This window comes from Balaenoptera physalus (genome assembly GCF_965194825.1).
Source record: "Balaenoptera physalus genome assembly, chromosome: 8".
NCBI lineage: Eukaryota > Metazoa > Chordata > Mammalia > Artiodactyla > Balaenopteridae > Balaenoptera > Balaenoptera physalus.
In genome coordinates, this window is record NC_138887.1 from 77,974,984 (window position 1) to 77,991,911 (window position 16,928).

General features: G+C 45.7%; 1 protein-coding gene and 1 long non-coding RNA gene across 2 annotated transcripts in view; one reads left to right on the top strand and one right to left on the bottom strand.

Annotated features, from left to right (window-relative positions):
* Nucleotides 1–16,928, top strand: part of MINDY4 (MINDY lysine 48 deubiquitinase 4) — a 120,346-nt gene that overhangs the window by 39,448 nt on the left and 63,970 nt on the right. The gene's annotated exons all lie outside the window — the stretch shown is intronic.
* On the bottom strand, nt 776–8,954 carry LOC309665613. Its single transcript, XR_014266576.1, has 2 exons — nt 4,788–8,954; nt 776–3,576 (listed from the first exon to the last, which is right to left on the bottom strand). It is a non-coding gene; the product is annotated as an uncharacterized lncRNA (long non-coding RNA).

Here is a 16,928-nt window from a genome sequence, read left to right on the forward strand (position 1 = left end):
CACTTATGGTGCTCATGGAGAAAGAGCCTAATCTCGTAGCTTTCCTAAGGATTGGGAAAGGGCACTGACTTAGGGAAAAGATGGGCATCCTTGTTCTCACCCCAAGTATAACTCTGATAGGCTGGCTACCTTGGGGCCTGGGTGGAGCGAGCTGAAGTCTTTCCCCTGCCAAATCCTGTTGCATCCTGCTAGAGTGGACCTTCCCTCGTGACTCCTCAGCTGGTTTTCCTAAACAGTGGCCATGACTCATTTGGGCTGGTGCCTCCACCTTGGAAAGATGGCCTTTGATGCTGAGTTCTGTCAGGGGCATTTGGGGCAGAATTCTTCAAATCACAAAGATGACCCGCCAGGGCAGTTTCCTGTGTAGCTGGATTCTGTGTGTGTGCCTCATTCCAGAAAATTCTACTTTGTTTTCTCTGCTCATTGCACAAGATGTTACTAAAACCATGGGATTCCTTCCATTTCCTGTAGGGACCGGTTTCGCGGCCATGGGTCCCTCAGAAGTAGAGCCTCTTCCCGATAGAGTAAACAGTTTTTGATCTCTATGTAAATACCTGTTATTTAATTTTATTCAGTTCAACAATGCATTTATGGAGTTCTCTTGCTTGTTCGAATAGTGCTGGGGAGAGATGCTGAAGATGTGGCTCTTGCCCCAAAGAGGCCGAGACCGCCATACGCATAAAATCATGATTAAAAAAAAAAAAGAAAGAAAAGAAAGTGACAAGCGGACAGGGCAGGTGCCATGGAGCTAGAGTCTAGATTGTTTGAAGGGTAATTAAGCTGTTGATATTTATTGAATACTCATTCTGTTGCAAGAGCATTCGATGTATTACCTCATTTAATTCTGACAGCAACACTAGGAGGGGTATCAGCTCCGTTTTACAGATGGGAAAACTGAGGCACAGAATTACCAACCAGCCTGAGTTCATGCAGGCAGTCTGGCTCTAGGGACCTCAGTCTTAACCCCTATCCTCAAGCCCCTGTCTGAGGAAGAAGGACTGATGGGTAGCTGACATGGGCAAGGACTTAGAGGGTTGGTCTGGTGATTCAGGGAGTGGACGCATGCCAAGCTGAGGGGCCAGTGTGAGCAAGTGTGAAGAGGCGGGTGAGGTGGTGTAGCTGGAACCCAGGGCATGTGTGGGGACCAGGAGGAGAGGAGACTGGAGGACTGGACAGTGCTTGAGAGCCAAGCTAAAGAGCAGTAGAGAGGAACAGAAAGGTTTCTCGAATTTTTGGTTAGGTGGTGGTTGTTTTTTTTAGCTGGTTAGAGCTGTGCTTTAGGGAGACTAGTCCAGGGGCGCTGCAGGACTGAGAAGGGTGACCAGTAGCAGGAATCTGACCTAGAAAGTGGGGTGGGCCCTGACCCGACTGTACCAGAGGGGCGAGGAGCAGGGTATCTGGGAGGAGAATCCTTGGGACTTGGTGTGCAGGGAGGTTGCGGGCTTGGAGGGCCGGGAGGCTGGGCATGCAGACGGCAGGGAGAGGGAACCCGACGGGGGAGGCACTGGGTCAGGAAGCAGATGAAGAGGCTGTTCCTGGAGATGTCCAGTGGAGCTGTTGTTTCCATAGTCAGGAGTGGGGCAGAAACGCAGATCCTGGGCAATGTTGCATGAGAAGTTGGGAGGGGGCATCTGGGAGGGGCTGGCACGGGGCTGAGAGCTGAAGTCCTTGGAGGGCTGGACATGGCCAAAGGTGCAGGATAAAGGTGCCAAGGTCAGAATCCTGCAACGGGAGAGCCACATGTTTGATGTGGTAAGGAAGAGGGGTGGTCAGAGCAGAGGAGGACTCGGGAGGTGAGGGAGGAGAGGGTCTCCAGGAAGCAGGAGGTGTGGGCAGCTTCGGACCCTTAGCGGGGAGATTGGGAAGGTCACTAGGTCTGGTGACAGAGTGGCTTTGGAGAGAGCACTTCCAGTAGGGACTGGGGGCAGAAGGTCACCTGCAGCAGGGTGAGGACACGCACGAAAGCATGCAGCTTTTTAAAAGAAGTTAGAGGGCTTCCCTGGTGGTGCAGTGGTTAAGAATCCGCCTGCCGATGCAGGGGACATGGGTTCGAGCCCTGGTCCGGGAAGATCCCACATGCCGTGGAGCAGCTAAGCCCTTGTAGCCACAACTACTGAAGCCTGCGCGCCTGGAGCCCGTGCTCCGGAACAAGAGACGCCACCGCAGTGAGAATCAACGCTCACCGCAACGAAGAGTAGCCCCCGCTCGCCGCAACCAGAGAAAGCCCATGCGCAGCAACAAAGACCCAACGCAGCCAAAAATAAATAAATCTATAAAAAAAAAAAATAAAAGAAGTTAGAGGGGATGAGAAGCATAGGGACAGGATGGCAGCTCAAGAGGGTAGAGGGTTAGGGCACAGGGTCTTTCTTTCCAGGATGGGAGAGATAGGAGCACATTTGTAAGCCAAGGGCTGGGCGGCAGGAGCAGAGGGGAGAAACTGATCATTCATAGAGACTCTGAGGAGACAGGAAGTGTGTGCCTGGGCGGGCCCGGGAGCGGGCAGCGGCCACAGTAGCCAGATTCATTTTCTGCCAAGCTCCACAATGATAATTGATATCCGTAATGACGGGCCCGGGGCATTACAAGTTCCCAAAGTACCTTTTAAATCCTCAGTGAAAGAGCCAATTCTGCTCAGCAGAGTTTCTGAGTTATTTGAAATTTATTCCAATTAAGCAAATCTTTGTTAAGTTACTGAGGACTGCTGTTTGGGAAACATTGCATTTTATTGGATTCTGAGACTTTGCAAGGTGGCTCTCCATCTTTAATATATTTAGTAACTCAGCATGGTGAGGTTGAAAGGGCCCGAGATTTAGAATTGGACAGATCTGTCCCTTATTAACAGGGTGACCTTGGGCACAGCGTGTGTGTGTTTTCAAAAAAATCTTTACAACTTACTTTCTTCATCTAAAAAATGGGATGACATACCTACTTTTACGTTTATGTTATCTTTATGTTACGAAGAGTAAATGAAATAATGTATGTAAAACATTTGGCCCACAGTAGCTACTTTAATAAATACTTGCTTTCTTTGCTACTCTTTAGTTAGCCCAAACACCCTGTTTCTTGAATGGATGGACGTGTTCCTGAATAAATGAACATTTTGTAAGAAAGGGATGGGAAGTGAGATTAGAGGCGGATTATGCAAGATGGTGATGGTTAAAGAGAAAAGTTCAGCCCCATTGTGTGGGCTACAGCCGAGGGCAGTGAGGAGTGTGGGCTGGGTTCCCTGACTCAGGCACGGAGCAGGCCCTCTTCCGCAGGGTGTGTCCACCCTGCACACTGAGGGCCCAGGTGAGGCGGGGGCCACTTGGATGTGCGCTCCCGCCTTTCTTTTTTTCCAGAAGCTCTCCTGAGGCCAGGCCTGGACGGTGGGCTGGCACAGTGAGCTGCCCTTGCCTGGACCCACAGGGCTGTGGTCCACACTCTCACAGCTTCTGCTCCAGGCCTGGGGCTTCATTAGATTCCTTGATGGAGTGTAGCGAAAGGGGAAGTCCATGATGGAGGATGGCGTTCCTATAATTGATGATGACGCTTCCTTTGCTCCCAATGTCACTTTGTTTGGCCTTCTCCCTTCTTCTTTTGAATGAGAAAAAAAAAAATTGAGCAAACTAAAAAAGTCAGTGATGGAAACCAAACCAAGTACCTATCTGGGGACTGGAGACTCTTTTGCAAGGCTTAGAGCTGCCTCGTTTTTCTTATTCACCTCTTCATGGAGCAATGACACATTGAGTGTTCATGTTCCAGAAGCTACTATCCAGAGGGCAGATGAACTTATAAGGGCATTTCAACAAGTGTCTAGGAGCCAGAGCCAGAAGCTGCCAAGGAAATCCAGCCACACGCCTGTATAACCCAGAGCCTCTTCTCCCCCCACCCTACACAGTGTATTAAAAGAAGGAGAGAGAAGTTGAAAGTATCCATGTTAGATAAAAACCAAAAACGGACCTGGCCCATTAAAGACATTATGACTGATTTATCATTCTTCTTTTTCAAGAAAATAACTCCAAAATGGTACACTTATCAGACGCAGGAATCTGGGAGAGCTTAAACAAGGATCCTGGTTTTAAAAAGTGTTGTCCTACAAATAAACCCCCCATGGATTTTGTAGAAGGCTGTTATTGTTCTCAGGAGTTAGGCTGATGTAATATCTGCAACTTGCTTTCAGATGGTCCAGCAAAAAAAAAAAAAAATGTGTGTGTATGTGTGTATTTGGAGAGAGAGAGAAGGAGAAGTAGAGAGGGAAAGCAAATAAGGCAAAATATTAACAATTTGTCACTGTAAGTGAGGGGTATGCCAGTGTTATGGTATTAATCCATTCAATTTTCCTGTAGGTTTAACATTTTTCAAAATAAAAGGGGAAAGTCTGTATGGAACAAATAGGAAAAATGAAGAGTCAATAGGATCTATTTTTTGTCTCTCAGTAAAGTCCATGAAGAATGTAATAGGGTCATAGTGGGTCACTATGGAATGGTGGCATCCGGGTGAGGTGACGGTACAGACACAAGGCTAGCCCAGGAGACACCGAGGAATCACCCCAACACAGCCCCTTCCTTGTTGTATATGGGCATGCCAAGGAGCCCTTTGACCTCCAAGGAACCAGTGGCTGTGACAGAAACAAGAGCTCATATATGTTTTCCAGATGCACAGAAAGCAGCTTCTTTTGGTGTCATCCTGGTGGGCACTGCGAAGCCCATTCCTACCCTCCCTCACCAGATCCATCCTCCCCCACCCACGCTGTTGGGCCTGGAATGCGCACGCCCACAGCCTGGCCGCATCTTCCGGCCCCATACCTTCCGGATGTTTTCTCGAAACTCACAGTTCCTTGATTACACCCACATCGTGAAGCTCAACGTGACATTTCCAACAGGAGACTGCCCGACGTGGGTCCAGCTGCTTCACATGGTTTTTCTATTTGTCCTGGAAAAAGCTCCAGATACCTTTGGTCAAAGCTCTTCCCGTTGGCTGTGCTCCTTGGGACCATTGCTCGCCCACACGGTCCAGCAGGGGCTGCAGTCTGCAAGTCCCTGCACGTCCACCCTGCCAGGGATAGGTAACCTTGGCAGAAGGGAGTGGCCTTGAGAAGCAAGGACTCCAGGGGGGGTTTTGGAGGGCGTGTGCTTTCAGTCTCCTGCCTGTGTTGTTTGCATTTAGATCCCTAGAAACCAAGGGAGTCAGAGCCTTGCCAAAGGGCTTCATTCCACTTCTGCAGAAGTTCCACTCTTAAGGAGAAAAGAGAATGTGCTGCTTTGATTTTTTTTTTTTTTTCCCTCCTTGCAAACTCACATGGAATATTGTTACCTCTTAAGGATCTGGGAAGGAATACTTGCCCTGTGCTAAAATTCTCAGTCCCCACATCCTGACTTCTTTGTGAGCTGGGTCCTGCGCTCCCCTGCTTTGGGGCTCATGGAAAGTTCCAGCACAGATCCCCCACCTTTGAGCAGCTGTGCTTATCCACATCCCAGCTCCCACTGAATACCTGCCCCCTGCCAGGCTCTCCACCTGAGAAACCCTCATTAGAGGCAGGGGTGGTAACCCCAGAGGGGTGAGGAGGAAAGGCTCCCACACTCTGGTTGGTACCCGAGGACCCTCACACCTCATTTCAAGTGCAGGCACTACCTGGAGAGGCACAGGGAGGCCACCTAGCTGGCCCAGGGACACATCTAGTTTTAGCCCAGGGTGTGCGTGTCCTGACGGGGGCTGGCTCACCCATGGAAATTCCACAGCTCTCCGGTTTTATGTGTGTGAGTGGTGTAATGCTCAAAGTTTGCAAAGCTCAATAGGGTTTAAAGCAACATTTCTTTCTCCTTTTTCTAAGAAATGCCCAGAAAACAATCAGTCCTCTGTGTTTTTGGTGTAAGTCAAAATTTCCTAGAGATTCCGTTTTTGTGTGTGTGATTGGGCAGCATGGGGTGGAAGAAAGGGGAGCTCCATGAGCCAGTCTTGGCTGGACCTTTCTCTGTACGAACTTGGACAAGACAGTTACAGGGTGTCTGGGGCGGAGGAGACTTTGGGACATCTCTTGGTATAGTGGGTCACTCGGAACTCATGGATCAGCCAAATAAAAAAGAAAACAAAAGAACAAACTCCTAGGGTTCAGGTTCAGATCCAAACGTTGTGAGCCTGAAACTTACACAGTTTGGGTGCCTCTTGAAGACAAAGAATATAAAATTACCTCATTTTTGCAAATCTGACAAAAATAGAAGACCATGCCAACATGTGCTAGGGCCTCTTGGAGGGGCCTGTGCAAGGGAGGGTCCCTGAAGCTTAAGCCCCATTAACTTCATGGTAAATCAGACACTATTGAGGTTGTTATTATTTTTCTGGCTAAGTAAGAATATTAAAACAAGTTTGTAAAATTTAAATATAGATATAATCTTGAAAGAAAAGTCCAACCTTTGAAATGAATAAATTAAGCCTCAAGAAAGATTCACAGTATCGTATGGTCCCCATTTGGCCATAGATCTGTGTGCCACGGACTGGTTTGTGTTGGACGATTTTCGATTTTCTGAGCCTCAATGTCTTCATTTTTGAAAGTAAGGCTAAAAAGTCCCTTTGCTACCCCGCACACAGGCTTTTTGTGAGAAGTAAATTAAAAACTGTGCCTTCAAAGTGCTTGGTAAAGTAGAAATAAACACCCAGATAAACAATTCCTATTGTAAGGACAAAACTTAGAACCCTTAGAATGTCACAGAGAAGACAGTGGAAGCCCAGGGAAGGTGAAGATTCATCCATGTCTGCTTGGGGAAAGACAGGAGCTCCAGAAAAAAAGTTAAGCGTACGCCTCCTCACCCTTTCTAAAAGTAAACGAACCCCAGTTGCTTTGTTTTCAAATTGATATGAAGTTAACCTCGGACCCAGACAGTATTGTTTCAGACTTGCTGCTTATGGCTCTTTTATTAATGCTTATGCAGGGGAACGTTTTGTGAGTTTAAAATGAAAATATTTCTTCTCAGAAGTTGTTTTACGCCACCCTTTGGCATATTTTACCAAACAGAATCTAAGTGGGTTTAATGTTTAATGGGACTTGGGAGAAGTCGGCCTCTCTCGTTGGGACAGCTCCTTCCCTGCATGCGTTGTCCTTTATTAGGACAGTGAAGAGCAGTCATGGTGCCAAAAAGCAGTTTCTCCTAGCAGCCAAGTAAACATCTTCGCACAGCTTTCCAATCCGCTGTGGAAACCAGCGGCAACTCTTACGTAATGTCTTTCAGGCGCACGTTAGAACCTTCCCTTTTATAACTCCAAGTGTGACTTTAGACCTCCTGGGACCGGGCCAAGGTTGTAGAGGCAATCCTTTCCATCCTGTGCTGTCACACTAGCCTCAGGGAGGGCGGGGCCAGGGGGAATCTTTGTCTCTGATGGAACCATCCTATTAGGCCCTCATTCCGCTGCTGGGAGCCCTAATCAGGGGCAGCCTTAGTGATCCCACCTGCTGGCTGTGCAGTCTGGGGCTCACACCGGGAGGGGGCGGGGCTCACGGCGTGGGCCCGTTACCACATCATGTCTCTCGCTCCATCCCTGGTCACTGGGCTCATCCAGCATCTCACAACGGCTGGGCTTGGCTGAGCTACGCAGCCAAGTGCTGGTGGGCAGAGCAGAGGAGGCAAGACCGAGAGGAAGGAAGATCGTGGGCTAGCAACAGTTCAGGTGAATGAGTGGTTACTCAGTGGATCTGGCCGTGTCCCAGAGGTGCACTCCATAGAGACCACTTGTCCTTCAAGAGGGTATTTTTCTTTCCCTGGAGCCACCTTTTCACCTCCCGTTGAGCAATGCCTGCCTCTCAGCACCAGTTGCCACGTGGAGCTGAGCTCAGCCACACCCGGGAAACTGCAGGCTGTGAGAAGGGCAGAGAGACAGGAGCTGGAGGAGCCTCCAATCCTCCTAGTGGGCATCCCTTACGGGAAGAGCGACCAGCCGGTCCCAGTGCATTCTGGGTCTTAAGAAAACACTGTCAGTGGCGCCAACATCTAGCATGGGATAGATGAAAATGAGCTAAGGTGAGAGTCTGGAGCCTGACATTCTATTTCTGCTTTGCCCACACGACCCAGGGGTTCTTGGTAGAAGCTCTGCCTCCCATTCCCACCCCTGACAGACTAGATGGTCTGGGTTAGCCCTTCCAGCCCTTCCAGATGGATGAGGCTTATCTAGGTGAACCCTGAGTACTCCTCAGCTTCCAGAGGGAGCATCCACTAAACACCAGTTGTATGCCAAGGCCTCGTGCCAAACTGGGAGAATAACATGAAGGAAGGTCACATCTGGTACAGTTTTGTTTTGCCAGTTTTGTGCCCATGCAGGAACCCTCCCAGTCTGATAACTTGGTGACCAGGGTAAATTTCTTCTCTGTTCCTGAAATGTGCCAGAATCCAGCCCAACTCAGGGAAGGAGAAATGTTGGACTTGGTTTTGGATCTTGCTCTAGCTGTGCACACTTCTGGCCAAGGATGTTTGGCAAAGCCTGTGGGGAGGGGTGCATACGGAAAGAGAGTTAAGCTGAGAAATCATCACCCTCAAAGAACAATGGTTCAGGAGGCGAGAGTACAACGTGTGTTCTCTCCAGCTCGACAGGCTGAGCCGATTGCTTTTCCAGGAGGATGCAGGGCCATCAGGGACCCCTCCCCTCCCAGTCCGTTCTCACCGGGCGATCCCTATCTTTGTCCAACCTTTGTCCAGCCCGGATGAGGGAGTCTTGGGTATGCAACCCAATTCCCAATTAAAGTTTTTCACTAGTTTCAGGAAGATAATTTATTTGGGCTGAATTGCTAAGGCAGATTGCTTTCACAGTATTCCAGGCAGAGCACTTTCTCACAGGAAATCTCAGACCAGGCAGTTCCAGTCAGGTTTTCCACATCCTTAAGAGAAAAGAGAGAGGAAAACAAAAAGATTCCTTTTATACGTTGACGGTCAACAGCTGGAGAACTGGCAACCGCCAGGTATAAAACTGAGATCTGTGCACGTTATGACTTCTTGAAAACCCAGCCCTTAAAGAGACCTCATGTTCTTTTTTTTTAAATTATTATTTATTTATTTATTTATTTTATTTTTGGCTGTGTTGGGTCTTCATTTCTGTTCGAGGGCTTCCTCTAGCTGTGGCAAGCGGGGGCCACTCTTCATCGCGGTGCACGGGCCTCTCACCATCGCGGCCTCTCTCACTGCGGAGCACAGGCTCCAGACGCGCAGGCTCAGTAGTTATGGCTCACGGGCCCAGTTGATCCGCGGCATGTGGGATCCTCCCAGACCAGGGCTCGAACCCGTGTCCCCCGCATTGGCAGGCAGACTCCCAACCACTGCGCCACCAGGGAAGCCCGCGCCACCAGGGAAGCCCTCATGTTCTTTGATGGCTTAATTTTAAAAAGGCCTGTGGATGTGACAGCCCAGGGAGGTGGAGCGCTTCCTGAGGCTGGGACGTGGATCCCCTCGGGCTGAGCACTGGGAGGTGGAGACACTGGAGGAGCCCCCTTCCTCTCTCCAGAGCGCGGTTTCCTCATCTGTAAAACCAAAGGTTATGGCAGGTGACTCCTGAGTGCCTTCCAGGTCTAACTCACCATGATTCTGTACGTTGTCTTCATCTGGGGGAGCTTGGCTGAGCCTCTGCAGGAAGCCAAAGGTCAGGAAAGTCGAAAGAAGAAATCTTTTCTTCTCTGGAGAATTTTTTTAAAAGTTCTTTTTACATTAGTTTGCCGTCAGGGATCCACCTCACTAAGGCTTACCCCTCCTGAAGTTCAGTCTTTGATAAGAGCCTTTAAATCACAAGGGTTGTGCAGAGTCACCATTGGGAAGGCAGGGAAGGAACACGACACAGCACAGCCGTTCCTCCCAGGGTGCCTCCTAGGTGCACGCCAAGCGCACAGACGGCCAAACAGCGCCTGTGGGTGGGCGTGCGGTGGGCCCGAAGAACTGAAACCCAAAATCACTGGAGGTGATGGCCCTTGCAGCTTCACAAAGATGATCCTGGTCAAAGGGAAGTTGAGACGTGAGACAATCAGTCTATTGCCAGATGATGCCAGTCTTCTCTGGCACGAGCTGGACCTGCGGCTCATCTGTCCGGTTTCGGACAGTTGTCCATTGACAACTGCACAGCTCTCTGCTTCATTACCATCGAACCTTCTTGTTTATTCCAAAAGGATGTTCTGTTTGAAGCAGGGTAGTAGAAAGAGTGGTGAACCTGGGTCAGGAAACCTGGACTCTGGCCCTGGGGTTGTCAGTTTCACTTGTCTCATTATACTGCCTCTAGCATATTTCTGGTATAGTTCTGAATCTCGTGGGATAATGGACATCCTCATCAGGCTACTGCCTCCAGTGGGGAAGCTTCCAAAGCTTCAGTGTTAGGATGCTCTGTAGGCTTCAAATATGTACATATCAAGTAAAGCAAAACCCTTCCCTTCCCTTGAGCTTGCTAAGTTTTTATTTTTTTAATTTATATGAGTATTTATTTTTATCAAATACTTTTTCTGCGTCTATTGAGATTGTTTTACATGTCTTCCCTCTTTTGGGGAACTTCTAGGTTTTCTAGGGAATTATTAGATTTTCTAATGTCAAAATATTCTTGCATACCTACTTGGTCAACATTTTTTTCAAACTCATGGCTGATGAAGTGGTCTTTTATTTTAGTTCATAGTTTTGCACTTACATTTACAAGTGTTAGGTTTTTGGAATCAAGGTTATACTTGCGTCATTAATCATCATCATCATCTCAGCTAACACATAGTAGTTACTCTGTCGGATACTATTCTCAGCATTTGATATATTAACTTGCTGAATTCTCACCACAAACGTTTGAGGTAGGACTATTATTAACCATTTTACAGAGGTTCATGATGGCTAAATTTTCATGTTGAATCGCTCCTTTCATTATTCTGCAACAAGTAGGTTTATCACTAGTAATGCTTTTTATCGGAAAGTTTATTTTTATCCGATAGCATTTAGCTACATTTGCATTTAAATGGTTGGCATACAAGTGATATATTTTTTCCCCATGCTTTACTGTTTTCCTTTGTGTCATGTATCATGTGAAACAGCATATTGCTAATTTAAAAAATCAATCTGAGTGTGTCTGTCTTTTAACTGGCAAGTTTAATTTATTCACCTTTATTATAGTTACTGATATACTTGAATTCATTTGTCCTGTTATATTTTAAACGTTGATTTTGCCATACTTTTACTTTCTTTTTTTCCTTTTTTTTTTTTAAAGATTTTATTTGATGTGGACCATTTTTAAAGTCTTTATTGAATTTGTTACAATATTGCTTCTGTTTTATGTTTTTTGGTTTTCGAGCTTGTACCCCCTGCATTGGAAGGCGAAGTTTTAACCACTGGACCGCCAGGGAAGTCCCTTCCTTTCTTTTTTAACTTAACCATTTTAAAGTGAACAATCCAGTGGCATTTAGTGCATTCACAAATTTGTGTAACCACCACCTCTACCTAGTTCTAAGACATTTTCTTCTCTTCAAAGTAAAATCTCTTCCTGTTAAGCAGTTTCTCCCCATTCCTCCCACTCCCAGCCCCCGGAAACCACCAATCCACAATATTTCACATAAATGGAATCATATGTGACCTTTTGTCTCTGGCTTCTTTCACTTAACATAATGGTTTTTTTGTTTTTTTGTTTTTTTATAAATTTATTTATTTTATTTATTTTTATTTTTGTCTGCGTTGTGTCTTCGTTGCTGCTCACGGGCTTTTCTCTAGTTACGGCGAGCGGGGGCTACTCTTCATTGCAGTGCGCGGGCTTCTCACTGCGGTCTCTTCTCTTGTTGCAGAGCACGGGCTGTAGGCACGCAGGCTTCAGTAGTTGTGGCACGCGGGCTCAGTAGTTGTGGTGCATGGGCTTAGTTGCTCTGCAGCATGTGGGATCTTCCCGGACCAGGGCTCGAACCTGTGTCCCCTGCATTGGCAGGCGGATTCTTAACCACTGTGCCACCAGGGAAGCCCTAACATAATGTTTTTGAGACTTATCCATGTTGTAGCATGTATCAGTACTTCAGTCTTTTTTATGGTGGATTAGTATTTCATTGTGTGATGTATAACACTTTGTTTATCCACTCATCCATTGGTGGACATTTGTGTTATTTCCACCTTTTGGCTATTGAGAATAGTGCTGTTATGAAAGTGTGTCCCTGTTTTCAGTTCTTTTGGCTATATACCTAGGAGTGGAATTGCAGGGTCATATGTTAATTCTATGTTTAACTTTTTGAGGAACTGGCAAACTGTTTTTCACAATGGCACTTTCTTATGAATTAACTGATATGTGTTCTTTTTTCTTCTGCTTTCTGATTTGGAAGTTATATACTATCTTTTTTACTCTTTTAATGTTTACTCTTAAATTTTGATCATAATTGACTTAAAGTTTTAAGTTTAATCAATATCTCTACCCCATCAAAAAATGCAAAGATTTTAGAAAACTTTAATTCTGATCATTTCCCCTTCCCAGTTTCCCTGTTTATTATTGTCTAGTATTATCCCTTTGTTTTCAACTCCCTCCAGATTAGTTGCTATTGTTATTATTTTTATTGTCAGCTCTTATTTAGGTTTATCTAAATGTTCACAGATTTCTTTTCTGCCATTGCTTGCTGCATCCTGCTCTTTCTTTCTGGGTTCAGTTTTCTTCTCCTGAAGTAAGTCCCTTAGTCGTGCATTCAGTGAAGGTCTGTGATGGTAAACTTTTTTAGTCTTTGTCTGAAAATGTTTTCATTTTGTTCTTACCTTTAATATTTTGAATACTAAAGATGTCTTTTGTTAAAGTAATTGTTGTTTATGGATGATCTATCTACCTTTTCTCTAAGATTTTTCTCATTGTCTTTGGTATTCTGGTAGTTTTAAGATGACATATCTAGGTGTGCATTTACTTTCATGTGTATCATTTGAGACTTATTATGTTTCTCTGAGGATTCATGTCTGGTAGGTTCTTAGCAATTATCTTTTCAATAATCTCCTTTCTCACATTCTCTTTATTCCTTCCTTCTGGAACTCCTTTTGGATGTATATTGGACTTAAAATTTTTTCCCTCCATGTCTCTTATTTGTTCTTTCATATATTTTATCTCTCTTCTGATTGAGTTGCATTCTGAGTAAATGTCATCTGATTGTTCCTAGTAATTTATTATCTCTTCACTGTATCTAATCTCCTTTCTTAAGTTTACCATAAGTTTCCCCCAACTTTAAAAAAGTTCTAACCCATAGAAAAGTTGAAAGAATCGTACGTGAAACCTACCTTCTGGAATTCTAAGATTTTTTTTGCACTTGTTTTCTCTCTCTTTCTTTCTCTCTCCTCTTTTTCCCTCACCCACATTTTTGATGATTGATTGAAAGTAAAATTCAGATATCATGGCATTTCACCCCTAACTATTTCCGCTTGCATCTCCTAAGGACAAGAACATAACCACAGCACCATTATCACATCCAAGAAATTTCACATTGACTCAGTAACATCTGCTAACGTAAAGCCCATAATCAAATCTCTCCCAAATGGCTCCAAAGCGTTCTTTGAGACTTTAGTTTTTCAACCCAGGATCCATTTAAGGTTCACTCATATTTGGTTGCCATGTCTCTCTAATCTCTTTTACTCTCAAACAATTTCCCTCCTTTTTCAGTTTTTCATGATGAAGGTAGGCTTGTTGTCTCACAGAATGACCACATTCTAGATATATCTGTTTCATTATTGGGTATATGTTAAACAATTTTTGACAAGGACAATACATGTATGATGTGGTGTACTTCCTGTTACATCACATCAGGAGCACAGGGATGTCAGTTCGTTTTATTTTGGCTGGGTCAGTCTGTTAGGGTTTTGCCAATCTCTCTGTTATTGGAATTAATAAGGAATCTGTAACTTTCAGACCATATGAATATCCTGTGCCTCAGAAACCTTTTAACCCATGGTTTGAACATCCATTGGTGATCTTTTCCCATATTAGGAATTTATAAAATGGCGATTTCCTAACTTTTGTCATTTTATCATTCCTTTTCCATTTATTAGTTGACAGTGTTTTACAGAGAAGAGCTTTCTGTTATCTATCCCTGCTCTCCTTCCTCCTCTAGTAGCAGACTCGTGGATTTAAAAGATACGTATTTAATATGCTATTATCCATCACCATCATTATATGCCCCAGAGTTTTCTTATTTCCGTGACTGTATTTGCTTTTCAGAGTCGCCCATTCTTTTCTCAGACTGTCTATTTCTTTTTGCATGATTTCCATTCCTTTTATAAAAAGTTCCCCTACTCTCTCTAATTACAGCCTCTTTTAGATTGCTGTTCTATTATCTCAAGTTCTTAGGAATCCTACTTGCTGTGTCAGTTGGCTTTCACTTACGGTGGATTGTTTTCTCACATATTTAACAGTTTTTTGTTTTGAGCATATTTTCAGTGGGACTTAAAAAAAAAAAACAAAACCCTCTCTCCCCCGGGAAATCTTGTGTGACCTGCTTTGTAGAAGTGCCCCTCCAGATAATTTTACATGGTGTGCTGGCATATCACTGGCTCGGGAAAATTTTATGTAAATTTCTTATGTTCTGGATTCTTGTGCTGCATGAGTGGGGTCAATCCACACTGGCTTCAGTGTTTCCATCAAATAGACTATATAGTAAGTGATCAATATCTTTCTTCTCATGGAATATCTTTCTTTTGTAATCATAACTAATTTAGCCAAGTATCCAGTGCCAAACACAAAGGAAGGAGCATCTCCTTGTCTGATTTTAAGGCTAAGAGCTGGTGAACTATTCTGAGTGTTGGGTGTGTAAGCAGTTGAGCATCTTCAAGAATAACATGACCCAGACACGTCAGACCTCTCAGAGCCCCTGCTCCTGGTCATGTTCCACAGCGAGTGGTCTTGCTCAGGCTTTCCCCAAGGTACAGATGAGGCACCTGATACCCACAGAGGTAGGTGACTTGCCCAAGGTCACTCAGAGTTGGGGGATCGGGGCAAGAACTCTGGTCTCTGAGTGGCTCTTTCTACCCACCCAAGACCCAGTTATCCAGGGATTGAGTCCTGACCCTACGTAGCCCCCGACACCTGTGGTGCCCTGGCCCTTGCCCCTCCCTTGGGGGCACAAAGAGGAGCTTGGCTGGGAGGTGGAGACCTCAGACCCAGCAGGCAAGCGCGTGTTTACAGCCTGGCTCCTGAGGATTTATTAGATGCGCATTTTGACACATGTCTCCAGGTTATATGCACAATCGCATTTTTAAAAAGTGTTTTGAATCCTTGATTTATCTTTCTGTCATTGTTTTTCATAATAGTTTTCACTCAAAGGCAAGAACATGCTTTTAAACTGACCTTTTAAACTTTGTAATGCTTATGCCACAAAGGGACACATAAAAGGAACAATAGGGCATTCCCTAAGTGTGAGCATTACTGAAGTCTCCTCTGGTGAAGAGATCTATGGGAAATGGCACAAAGCATCTGAGCTGGGCTCTCGCAGCTGATGGATGGCCTCAGGGTGGACGTCTCATGACCGGGAAGAGGCCCAGCTGTACCCTACACAGCAGGAACATCGTCCCCACCCTCTCCCCACGGCTCGTGGCCATCCGCGTGCCCGTGCGGCTTTGCCCTTGGGAGCCAAGGGGACAACTTGGGAGGTTTGGACTTTGTCTCCTGGTCCACAGGAAGACGTGGAGGGTTCTGGGCAGGGAAAGGAAGCATAAAATAGAAAAAAGAGCAAAACAGAGTATTTGGAGCCAGCGGCCTGGGTTTGAGCCCTGGCTCTGGCATTTCTAAGCTGTGTGACCCGTGTGAATCACCTAGCTTGTGTGAGGGTCACTCTGGTATTGGCACCCATGTATGGAGCAGTGACTCGGTGCTGGGCTCGCAGGATACAGAGGCAATCAAGAGAACCTCACAGTCCTTTGTTCCTCCTTGATTGTTTCTCTTACTGTGTGTATTAGTTTCCCATGGCTGCTACAACAAATTACCACAATTTAGTGACTTAAAACAACATGAATTTATTATCTCACTGTTCTGGAAGACTGAAGTCTGAAATCAGTTCCACTGGGCGAAAGTCAAGGTGTTGGCAGGGCTAGTTCTTTAACAACTAGAATCTGTTTCCTTGCCTTTTTCAGCTTCTAGTGACCACCCGCATTTCTTGGCTTGTGACCCTTCTTCTATCTTCAAAGTGCATCACTTCAACCTCTGTCTCCATCATCATCCTACCTCTCTTCTTCTGTGTCAGATCTCCTTCTGCCTCCCTACTATAAGGACACTTGTGATTAGGTTGCCCCCACCCGGATAATCCAGGCTGTTTTCTTCCATTTCAAGATCTTTAACTTAATCTCATTTGCAAAGTTCTTTTTGCCATAGAAGGTACCATTTTCCATTTCCAGGGATTAGGATGCAGATATCTTTGGGGACCATTATCCAGCCTACCACAGCATGTCATATTGCAATTTATGTGTGTTTATTGTACACAACTGGGTCTCCCTGGGGCAGGGAGACAGACCTGCTGGACAGCTGCCACATGTTTGCTAAGTGAGTGAAGAAATGAATGACTGCATGCTTTGGATTTGAGTAGAAGGTAACATTCCAACGGGGCTGTAGAGGATGAGTGTGAGTTTACCAAAAGATATTCTAGCTGGAGTGAACAGCTTGTGAAAAGGTGTGGAGGCGTGGGCTGAGAGGTTAGCGTGGAGGACATGCAGGTGGAGTGGGAGAGTGCAGAGGGAGGTGAGGCTGGGGTGGTAGGTAGTCAGGTCACAGGCAGCCCAGAGGGCACACTAATGGGCTTGGGTTTTGTCTTATGAGGAAGCAGTATATGTCATGGTTGCTGCCATTATCTTTGGAGTCATTGCTTAGGTTCAGATCCCTGTGCTGCCACTTATTCGCTGTGTAACTCTGGGGAAATTACGGGACCTCTCTGAGACTCAGTGCCCTGACTACTTCCTAAGGCTCTTTTGAGGAGCAGATGACTTTTGATGCTTGCAAAGCCCTTAGCACAGTGCCTGCAATAGTCA